Raw genomic sequence first — 12141 nt, 5'->3', positions numbered from 1 at the left:
AATATTTTCTATTATGTGAGATATGGCTGCCATGATTTCCTTTAATTGCTCATACTGGACTTCCTTCAGTCCTTCAAACATATTTTTAATAGGTTATTTAAGGTCATTGCATAGTAAGTACAGGGTCTGGGCCCCTCTTGGGCAGTTTCTACTGAGTTTTCATCCCGTGAATGGGCCACACTTACAAGTTTATTTGAATGTCTTATAACCTTTTATTGAAAATTGGCACACCTGCAAATGAGATTCTCTCCCCTCACCAGGCCAATAAGTTCCCTAAAGTGCAGGAACTATTTTGTTATTACTCTAAGCCTAAGCATCTTATCACAAGGAGTACCATTTGTTATTTTTGGAACAATCTAATAACTCTAATTCTGAAGGTAAAAAATTATCATCATTAAAATATATACTCAAGAATTTACTCTGATGAAAGTTAAGTGACCTTTGTAAAGTAGATGGTCAGGATACTGGTCATCTAAACCAGTGTTATATAGATTCAGGGTTGTTAGTTACAAATGAACATTCAGAGTATGAAATCAGTCTGACACACTGAGAAACCAGAAATTCAAAAAAAGCACTAAATCATAAAAAGATTTTTTTAAAGGTGGTTTAAAAGAAAAAAAAATAGGCAGCTTAATTCAGAGTTTATCCTATTGATTAATATGAAAACCTCAATGAGTGTAATAATGGAAGAAAAAGATACTTCAAACAGCTACTATATTAATATCTTTGGAAAAAAATGCATTCAAACAATATGGCTACTAGTTGCTGCCTTTCCTTTTCTTATACATTTCTATATATTTATTAGAATATATCAAATTTCATAAAACTTATTCACAGAATAAATTTTACTGAAATTATTATTGGGATAAAGATGAAAAGCTAGCTCTGTAAGTAGAAATTCACACCTATTCAAACCAAAGAATCAAGATCTAAATAAACATAATGCATTTTCAATGTCTACTAACTATAATACACAGAGAGAATTTTTTTACTGAAAATCATGAAACGTCTTCAAAAAACTTATTTTTCCAATTGGCTAATAAACCTCTCTAAACCACCTTTAAATCTTTTTTTTTTAAACAAGGCTGAACAAGTATATACAAATATTCTTCCATCACCTACAGAAAATTGCCTTACACAGATTGGCTCACTTGGGTTTTTAATAATAATTTTTGAACTATGAAAATTAATCATTTAAAATTTTGTTATGAATGTAGTGGTAGTGTTGATTTAGTTTCAGTTCCAAAATCAAGGATTTTACTATCCTATAAAACATATCCTGAGTTCAAAGTATTTAAGGGGGGTTAAACAAAATGCAAACATTTAATGCAACATTAAGCATATGAAATAAAAACTTGATTGCCAAAAGAAAGCATGCTACGCTGTTACCCTGGTGACAGGTTAAAAAAGGGATTGTGAGCTGAATAGCTGTATGATATGAAATTAAAATGTTTCACACTGAACAATCCAAAATGAATTGGGAAAGGTTAGAGTAGAGGAGAGAGAAATCAATTCTCCAATGGCAATGGGTGAATGAGAGAGAAGAATGAATAGGATTTGCCAGTGGGGTGCAACAGCTGCCAAATATTCCTGCAGCCAAAGAATCACAATAATACTGATGAAGTGTGCAAGAGCTTTTGGAATCATTGCAGGGAACAGAGACATTCTCCTGCAATAATGAGTCTATTCTGTCTTCCATTCAGCTCTTGCAGTACAACGAAAAACAAAAAAAGAAAAATATTTTAAAATGTAACATTTAACAAAAAGCATATAAATATGATATACTTTCCACTTAATATTTTGTGCCTAAATTCACATAGGTTTCTAAATCATCCAAGACACAGTCTTATTAAGAAACTGAAAATATTAGAGAGATATCAAAAAGTAAGGCAAGCTTAAAGGATGAAGACTGAATTAACATTTTCTTTCCTCTTGGTGCTTTTGCTTAATTAAAGAGATATTTCCAAAGGCACAATATAGCTGGGTATGCTTGTGAGTGTATACCCAAAGTACTATTTTTAATTATATAGTTATCAGACTATCAACTCCCTTGTCATAATGAAATGGCCTGAGAACAAAAATGAAAGAAGTATGATATAAGTTTTAATTTGTTGTCACAGATGGTGTAAATTTTAATAATTTGATATATCCTTTTAAATTCAGAAATAACTGAAAGAGTCAATATGCAGTGGCCAACAATATTGCTCTTCCTTGGGAATTGTTTACAAATGGCTACTTTTTTCTGTTTCCTTTCCCAGTTTTACTTCATTGATTATGGTATTTCAAAACCTTAAACTTTCATTATCTAATTGAAAACTTAATGAGTGAATGAATTACAAATCTAAAATGAGGCAAGCATATTCTTACTTAATAGCAAGAAAAAAACAGCTAATTGCATCTGTGAGGTAAAAAAAAAAAATCACTAAAAAATTGATTCTCCATTTTATCAGGAAACCAGATGAGGAAAGAAAATACTGTAGAAATGTAGACACAATGACTGCACTTCAAGTGAAAGTCCTTTCCCATTATGCTGCTGAGACTAAAAGTGAAACTGACGACAGGCTGTGCAGCCAGCCAAGATACTTGATACACAAGTTCTGCTAAGCTGGAGCTCAAAGTGGCAGTTCTACTCTGACTCCGTACACCCAAAGTAATCCTCTACAAAAGTGAACACTACATTTGTAAAAACCTGTCTGATTGGAGTCTTTTCATCAGTATTTTCACAGGCCAAAGTGAAAGTGTTCCTTTTCCCACATCTTTAACTTCTGCTCAAATATCAAGAGAGAAAATAGAGAGTTTAAGTAGAAACCATAAACAAGAGGATCTGCCCCAGATTCAGTTAGGATCAGAACTGCAAAAGATTTCAGGAGGAGGACTCATCCAATCCACCACCACCACCTCTCAGAGGAGGAAACTGAAGTCAAAAGTTGAAACATTTTACACAAAGAGTTGTACCACCTTGATACTCAATAGTGGTGCTGAGACCACACTTCTGACTCCGGACACCTGACCCAGTGCTGGTCCCACCATACCAAGAGCTGTGACATTTCACTGCCAGATGAAGGAGCCAAAAGAACCAAAAATGGAATAATTTTCCTAGCCTGAATGACTCAATAGAATAAGCAAGTTAAATGAAACTGTGTACATGACTACAGGGTTGAACAGATGTCAGCTGCACCATCGCACTCTGTACTGCCAGGGACCACCAATACCACATAACCTATTTAATTCCCAGATTTATCAATCCTATCTGAGCAAGATTTTCTATTGCCGGGAGCCAGCGTGAGGAACTCCACCCATGGCAAAGGTCATGAGGAAGGAGGCTTCGGCATACGCAAAGGCGTGATGATCAAGCCTCAGGAAACCCCCTGTTCCTGAGCATCTACCCCCCAAACCAGAGTCTACCTACTTTACTGTTTCATGGGCTCACCTATACCTCTGACTTTACGGGGGGCTTGACCCCCCATTACCTCTCTCGGAGAAGGAGTTAACTTACAGCTCCAAGTCAATAAACATTCCTGGGAGTGACAAGAGTGTTTCAACTTAGGAATTCCTCTGAAGGTTACCTAGCCTGCCTGTACAGGTTCATCCGGCCACATGTGATTGTTTACAGCCGCCCAACCATGAGAGGCACGAGATGTTTTAGACTTACTAAAGGCAAACCCTTTTGGGAAGTTAGAAATATTTGGTATAGTGGGTTGGTTAGGAATTATATTGGTGAAGGGTTTTTCATTTGTTGTGCCAATAATTGCTGCTAACTCCCTGCCCGGGCTGTAACATGGGTGTCTCAGGTCAAACCTCTCGGCTGGCAGACTAGCTTGTGTCACAAGATTATCCATACTCCTGCCAAGCACATGATTGTTTGCTAAGTTGCTAAGTTGCTCAGTTGTGTCCAACTCTGCAACCCCAGTCCACCAAGCTTCCCTGTTCTTCACACCCTGAACTGCAGCACACCAAGCTTCACTGTCCTTCACTATCTCCCTCAGTTTGCTCAAACTCATGTTGATTCAGTCAGTGATGCCATCCAACCATGTCATCCTCTGTTGCCCCCTTCTCCTCTTACCCTCAAACTTTCCCAGCATCAGGGTCTTTTCCAGTGAATCAGTTCCTCCCATCATTGGCCAAAGTTTCAGAGATTCAGCTTCTGCATCATTCCTTCCAATGAACACCCAGGACTGATCTCCTTTAGGATGGACTGGTTGGATCTCCTTGCAGTCCAAGGGATTCTCAAGAGTCTTCTCCATCACCACAGTTCAAAAGCATCAATTCTTCAAAGCTCAGCTTTCTTTATGGTCCCACTGTCACAACCATACATGACTACTGGAAAAACCACAGCTTTGACTATATGGACCTTGGTCGGCAAAGTGATGGCTCTCTTTTCTTGAACCCTCATCAGCTTAACTTTTAACTACTACTTCCCACTCAACATTCCTGAAAACTACCTTTCAAGGTCTCCTATGACCTGCACATTGTGAAACTCAGCAGTCAACAGTCTTTCTCGTAAGTGATGTAATTCAGTTGAACTCTCTGACCTTCCCTTGGCTCTCTGAACACCACGCCTGCCTACTTTCCCACCCTTGTCCTCTGCTCTTCCTTCTCAGTCTCCTTCGCTGGATCCATCTGATCTTCCTGACTCATCAACACGGAGTGTCCCAGGGTAGGCCTGGGACCTCTGCTCCCAGCTGGTCTCCCAGCTTCCACTCTTATCCCTCTTGAGGCGTTTATGATACTGTGGGCCCAATGATCTTGTGGCATATCAAGCTCTGCTTTGTCAAAACCCCGCAAGGTCTCCCCATTGCTCAAAGGTTCAATGTCTAAGGCCTGTGACTACCTAACAAGACTCCTTCTCTACTACTCTACGCCTTGCTTCCTCCTCTCAAGCAAGACTATCTGCCTTCTTGCTCTTTCTCAAACAGGCTTGACTTCGGGTGCTTTGCATTTGCTGTCTCCTCTCATCAGAGGATCTAGCCTCCAGATAATCACATGACTCACTCCTTTCTGCCTTTAGGGCTTTGCTCTAATATTAATCTTCCCATCCTGCTAATCCATCCTGCCATCTACTTCTCTGCAACCAAATTAAAACTGCCAACTACCCCACCATCCACCCCAGGCATTCTTTGGCATTGCCTTTCTTTGGGATTGGAATGAAAACTGACCTTTTCTAGTCCTGTGGCCACTGCTGAGTTTTCCAAATTTGCTGGCATATTGAGTGCAGTACTTTCACAGCATCATCTTTCAGGATTTGAAATAGCTCAACTAGAATTCCATCACTTCCACTAGCTTTGTTCGTAGTGATGCTTCCTAAAGCCCACTTGACTTCACATTCCAGGTTGTCTGGCTCTAGGGAAGTGATCACACCATCATGATTATCTTGGTCTTGAAGATCTTTTTTGTACAGTTCTTCTGTGTATTCTTGCCACCTCTTCTTAGTATCTTCTGCTTCTGTTAGGTCCATACCATTTCTGTCCTTTATTGAGCCGCTCTTTGCATGAAATGTTCCCTTGGTATTTCTAATTTTCTTGACGAGATCTCTAGTCTTTCCCATTCTGTTGTTTTCCTCTATTTCTTTGCATTGATCGCTGAAGAAGGCTTTCTTATCTCTTCTTGCTATTCTTTGGAACTCTGCATTCAGATGCTTATATCTTTCTTTTTTCTCCTTTGCTTTTCGCCTCTCTTCTTTTCACAGCTATTTGTAAGGCCTCCCCAGACAGACATTTTGCTTTTTTGTATTTCTTTTCCACGGGGATGGTCTTGATCCCTGTCTCCTGTTCAATGTCACGAACTTCATTCCATAGTTCATCAGGCACTCCATCTATCAGATCTAGTCCCTTAAATCTATTTCTCACTTCCACTGTATAATCATAAGGGATTTGATTTAGGTCATACCTGAATGGTCTAGTGGTTTTCCCTCCTTTCTTCAAATTAAATCTGAATTTGGTAATAAGGAGTTCATGATCTGAGCCTCAGTCAGCTCCTGGTCTTGTTTTTGTTGACTGTATAGAGCTTCTCCATCTTTGGCTGCATAGAATATAATCAATCTGATTTCGGTTGATTACCCAACATCTATTTCACATCAAGCCCCAGGCAATCATGATAATCCATTTCCCTTTGCAATGATAGGTTCAGGAACAGGATGAGTTCTCCCTGGTCAATGAGAATCGAGACGCAGCTGCTTGGGTAACATCCAGGAGAGGTTTCCTCACATCCTAGAGACAGACATGATCTAGATTTGACTCCTGGAACTTCTACAACTGCCCTGCCATCACAGCCACCTGACCAAGCCCAGGCACAGAGGAAAACAGGGCTAAGGAACTACCAACAAGCAGCACCAGCAGATGTGTGTACCGAGCCTCGTCCTTTCCATTCTCGGAGCCTCCTGCTCAATGTGAGATGTGTCCGTTTGAATCAGGCTTTATTACTTAAATCCAAAAGCATCCCAGTGATTCAGGAGGTTCTATGACTGCTCCTTTTGAAATCACGTAAAAAGTGACTGCAATGGTGGAGCTGGACCTGAACCAGTGTAAAGTGAGAGGAGCGTCAAAGTGCAGAAAGGGGAACTCTGCCCTGTGAACAACATCTGAATCTCACTGACTCAATGGACATGAGTTTGAGCAAACTCTGGGAGACAGTGAAGGACAAGAAAGCCTGGTGTGCTGCCGTGCACTGGGGTCACAAAGAGTCAGACACAACTGAGCAACTGAACAACAAGGAAAACAGGCATTCTGATCAAAACTAAATGAAAGATTTCTGAAAGAAACTATTTTCTTTACTAGTTTCTCCTCCAATCATTAGCAGATAGTGAAACCAATTACCATGCTAAACCACAATGCCAACAAGATCATTTCATCTTCGAATAACATGAAGCGATTGTTCAACCCAACTTTTAATGATTCACTTCTGTCAAGACAAATGTTTAGGAAAAGAAGGATTACAAAGCAAAATAATTCCACATTAAGACAGTAAGTATTTATGCAAAAACTTCATTTGCTTTATTACACAAAGCAAAACTGTTATATGTCTCTGACATTAACTTTACTCTCTTGCTAAAATGCACTATCTTTTTACTATCCAAATAGTAGGGGCAAATATTATTAAATATTTTTCCAGGTCATAATGATGAAAGAATACCATCCATGGAGAAACTGGGAAAATAAGATCAGCAGCCAAAACAAGCAACACAAAGGAAGTGCTGCAGGCTACTAGGTTTGGAGGCAAAACAGCTCCATGACGGAGCCACACGCAGCCACACCTGGAGGCCAACTCCGGTCTCCATTCCCCAGGCCACAGTGAAAACAAGACTGTGAAGCCTAAATGGGAACAGCCAACCAGCTTACATCAACTCTCGTGTTGGGGACCTCTTCAGCAAATAAGCCAACACAGTTTCAATTCACTTCGCCTAACCAAGATTATGCTTTGTCTAAAAGACTGGTACAAACGTTATAGGTCTTTGCTGCTAGGGTGGAAGCAACTTCACAATAAATGGGTCTATTTAATAAATGGCAAGCTCAATAGAAACTCAGCAAAACTAATGTTATTTCGGTAGTATGTCCACAATTATCCACAAAACCGAAATTTTGGCTTAAATATTTCATAAACATAATTTTTTTTCCAACTTCTAAAGGGTAGTGAGAGAGTTACTCACTCAGTCATATCTAACTCTTTGAGACCCTATGGACTGTAGTGCACCAGGCTCCTCTGTCCATGGGATTCTCCAGACAGGAATCCTGGAGTGGGTTGCCATGCCTTCCTCCAGGGGATCTTCCTGACCCAGGGATTGAACCTGGATCTCCTGCATTACAGGCAGATTCTTTACCATCTGAGCCACCAGGGAAGTTCAAAGGGTAGTGAACTCAATAGCAATATAACAGGAGTCGTCGTCTAGGAAGATGACAGAACAGGTAGAAAGCACCAAGAGTCTGTCTCCCCATCTAGACAACAATCACACTGGCAGAATCTGTCTAACAGAACTGAGAGTTCCCAACTTTGTAACTTTCAGAAGGCGGCTCAGGTAGTAAATCGTGATAACTTCTGGTCAACTTCAGCTTTACAGTAGCAGCTCCCCATCCCCCTATCCTCAAGCTGCCCGGCAGGCAACTGTGGGTGTGTTCACTGAAGTAGCTTGCACACAGCTTGTGGAAGCCGGGGTGGGCAAAAATGGACCCTGTCCTTGAAATATTGAGGATCTGAGCTCTGAACTCATAACTGCTGCTTCTGACCACAGAGGAGCAGACAGAGAAGCAAGTAGCCATTGTTACTGTACCTCCAGCATTGCTGCAAGCCCCTCCCCCTCTGGCTGGAATGACTTCCAGGAGATTTAAAGGTATAGTGTATCCCTAACCGCCACCCCCCTTCATTTTTTTCCCTTTTTCAAGAGCTAGGCCTTAAAGGCTAAGATGTTCTAAAACAACTGTATATACAAAGAAAACTGGCAAGTGACTGCACATGCCCAGGGAAAGTCTAAGAAAAGACCTGAGAAGAACTTAAGTTTACATCTTGGCCTGATCCTTGGCACAGAGACAGTCTACAACAATCAAAACAACAAAATGAAAAAGACAATAATGAAAACCACTAAACCTTGGGGAAGAAGGAGAATCTGATTTTCAAAGTCATCACATTATTAGATTAAAATGTTCAATGCTCAACCAAAAAATCGGAAGTCATACAAATGAACAGGCAAGTATGGCCAACTCAAAGGGGAAAAAAAAATCAACAGATTTATCCCTGAAAAGACCTAATGGCAGATATAACAGAAAAAAACTTTAAAACAACTGTCTTAAAGATGCTAAACGAACTAAAGGAGGAAAAAGTCAAGAAAACAATGAGTAAGCAAAATAAAAGTATCAATAAAAAGACAGAAAACCTAAAAAGAAATGAAAAAGAAATTCTGGAGCTGAAAAGTACCATAATTGAAATGAAAAACTCACTTGAGTAATTCAAAGGTGGATCTGAGCAGTCAGAAGGAAAAAAAATATCAGTCAGTATGAAGATAGGACAATAGAATTATCAAGTCTGAAGAATAGAAAGAAAAAAGATGGTTTAAGAAAAGTGAACAGAACCTAAGGGTCCCGTGGAGACACCACCAAGTAGACCAAGATACACACCGTGAGAGTCCCAGCAGGAGAGAAAGACACAAAGAGAATATCTGAAGAAACAGAGACCAAGGACGCCCCAGCCTTGATGACAGACATGAACGTACACGTTCAAAAAGCTCAACAAACTCCAAAGATGAACTCAAAGACCCACAGTCAAACTTTCAAACGCTGACAACAAAACCGTGAAAGAGAGGGACGAATCTTCAAGTGAAAATAAGATTATCAGCAGATTTCTCATCAGAAACTCTGGAGGCCAAAGAGAGTAGGCTGATATATTCAAACTGCTAAAAGAAAAAAAAAAAAAACTGTCAACCAGGAAACCTAAATCCAGGAAAAATATCCTTCAAAGGTGAGGGAGCAGTTAATATCTTCCCAGATAAAACAAAAGCTGAGGGAGTCTATGACAACTAGACCTGCCCTGCAAAAAAAAAAAAAAAAATGCTAAAAGAAGTCCAGCAGAGTGGAGTGAAGACACTAGACAGTACCAAAAAGCCACCTGAATAAATATCTCAGTAAAGGGAAATACATGGACAATCATAAAGGCTAGTATTAGTGCAACAATGCTTGTAACTTCACTTTTTTGTTCTCTACATGATTTAAGGACCTAATACATTTAAAAATTACTAGAGTGAAAGCTAATATCATTTTAGCTTTTCCCACGAGCCGACTCATTAGAAAAGACCCTGATGCTGGGAAAGATAGAAGGCAGAAGGAGAAGGGGATGACAGAGGACAAGATGATTGGAAGGCATCACTGACTCAACAGACTTGAGTCTGAGCAAACTCTGTGAGATGGTAAAAGACAGGGAAGCCTGGCATGCTGCAGTCCAATGGGTCACAAAGAGTCGGACACAAACGAGCGACTAAACAATATCATTTAAAAATCGCTAGAGTGGAAAAAAAAAATCACTGGAGTGAAAGCTAGTATCACTTTATCTTTGTTTTGCAACTCCATGCTTTGTGTTCTATATAATTTAAGAGGCTAATGCATTTAAAATAATTATTGGTTTATAGTTTCAGACCTAGACTGTATAAGGGTGTAATTCATCGATGTTGAACACCTGTACCCAGGCAATCACCTGACCTTTATTCTGTCTTTTATACTTCTGTTCTTTCCATAAATTTCCAATAAAGGAATTATACATTGTATTGTCTTCTTTAACTGATTTCTTTCTCTTAGTATGATTTTCTTTTTAGGTTTATGCATGTAGATACATGTATCAATACTGCATTTCTTTTTATTGCAAAGTAGTCCAACTACAATCAGGTACCACACCTCACTCCAGTCAGAATGACCATCATTTAAAAAAAATCTATAACAAATACTGAAAAGGAAGTGATGAAAATGTAACCCTTCCACATTCTTGTTGGGAATGTGCAAGTTGGGTACAGCTACATGGACACAGTATGGAAGTTGCAGAAAAAACTAAAAACAGAACTACCATGTGATCCAGCAATCCCACTCCTGGCATATATCCAGACAAAACTATAATTCAAAAAGATGCATGCGCCCCTGAGTTCACAGTAGCACTGTTCACAATCAACAGCATGTGGAAGCATTCATCTGTCCATGGATGAAGATGTGGTACACACACACACACACACACGTGTGTGCACACAGACACACACACTGGACTATTACTCAGCCATAAAAAAGAATGAAATAATGCCATCTGCAGCAACATAAATGCAACTAGAGATTATTATACTAAGTAAATCAGAATGAGAAACAAAAATACCATATAATATCACTTATATATGAACCTATCTAATGAAACAGAAACAGATTCAAACACAGAGTACAGACTTGTGGCTGCCAAGGGGAAGGGACTGGGGGAGGGAAGGAGTGGGAGGCTGGGGTTAGGTTAGCAGGTGTCAGCTTTTATACACAGGATGGATAAACAACAAGGTCCTACTGTATAGCACATGGAAATATACTCAATATTCTACAATGGAAAATAATAGTTAAAAAGAATGATATATATGTGTATAATATATATAACTAAATTACTGTATACCACAGAAATTATCACAACATTGTAAATCAACTAAACTTCAATAAAAAAATAACAAAAGAAAAGAGATTTTCTCAGTAAAACAACATTAGCCATAAATATACACCCTAAGCCAAATTTTGTTTTCCTTCTACCTAATTCTTCAGGGGTAACCTGAATTTCTGTTCTGTGCCCTTCAGACCTGCTCGGTCACCTGTCATCTTTTTTCTTTTATTTTAATCATTATTAAAAAGTGAAGCTGCTCAGTCGTGTCCGACTCTTTGCGATCCCATGGACTATATACATTTCATGGAATTCTCCAGGCTAGAATACTGGAGTGGGTAGCCTTTCCCTTCTCCAGGGGACCTTCCCAACCTAGGGATCAAACCCAGGTCTCCTGCATTACAGGTGGATTCTTTACCAGCTGAGCCACAAGAGAAGCCCACGAATACTGGAGTGGGTATCCTATCCCTTCTCCAGCAGATCTTCCCGACCCAAGAATCGAACTGGGGTCTCCTGCATTGCAGGCAGCTTCTTTACCAACTGAACTACCAGGGAAGTCCCTTCCTCTCAAGGAAAAGCAAAAAGAAAAGGAGTTGATATAACACAGTTTTATTACCTGTCTCACTGCAACAAGTAATGGATAGTACTTGCTAATGCAGGATTACTCTAGTAGGTACACAGACATTCATAATAAATAATCCTGTCACTCAGAAGCATGAATGGCACAATGATTTTGTTTTATTTGCCCCGGTATAAAGCAGGTTTTCCCTTTTGCTTATTAGGTTATTAGGAAGCAAAAAGGTACACTTAGGGTTCACAAATAACTAACTCAATCTGCTGTTAATTCTTTCTTGTTTCTTATAAACATTTTTAACTGTTCAGATTATTTCCTACGTTTTAGTACTATCCCCCTTCTCAATACATTTTTCAAGATTAACAGAGTAAGAAAACAGAAATAATAAATACAAACTATTTGAATGGATTTCCTACAAGATTTCCGAGTACCTTCCTCAATGTTGTCCAAGTTTTTCTGCTCATTTATTCTGTTTTAAA

The 12141-nt window shown here is 39.3% G+C and overlaps 1 protein-coding gene across 2 annotated transcripts in view; it reads right to left on the bottom strand.

Annotated features, from left to right (window-relative positions):
• Positions 1-12141, bottom strand: part of PCCA (propionyl-CoA carboxylase subunit alpha) — a 378551-nt gene that overhangs the window by 137696 nt on the left and 228714 nt on the right. The window lies entirely within an intron of this gene.

The sequence above is a fragment of the Ovis aries genome, chromosome 10 (assembly GCF_016772045.2).
Source record: "Ovis aries strain OAR_USU_Benz2616 breed Rambouillet chromosome 10, ARS-UI_Ramb_v3.0, whole genome shotgun sequence".
NCBI lineage: Eukaryota > Metazoa > Chordata > Mammalia > Artiodactyla > Bovidae > Ovis > Ovis aries.
Note: the sequence above shows the minus strand (reverse complement) of the source record. Positions and strands in the feature narration are given on the sequence as shown.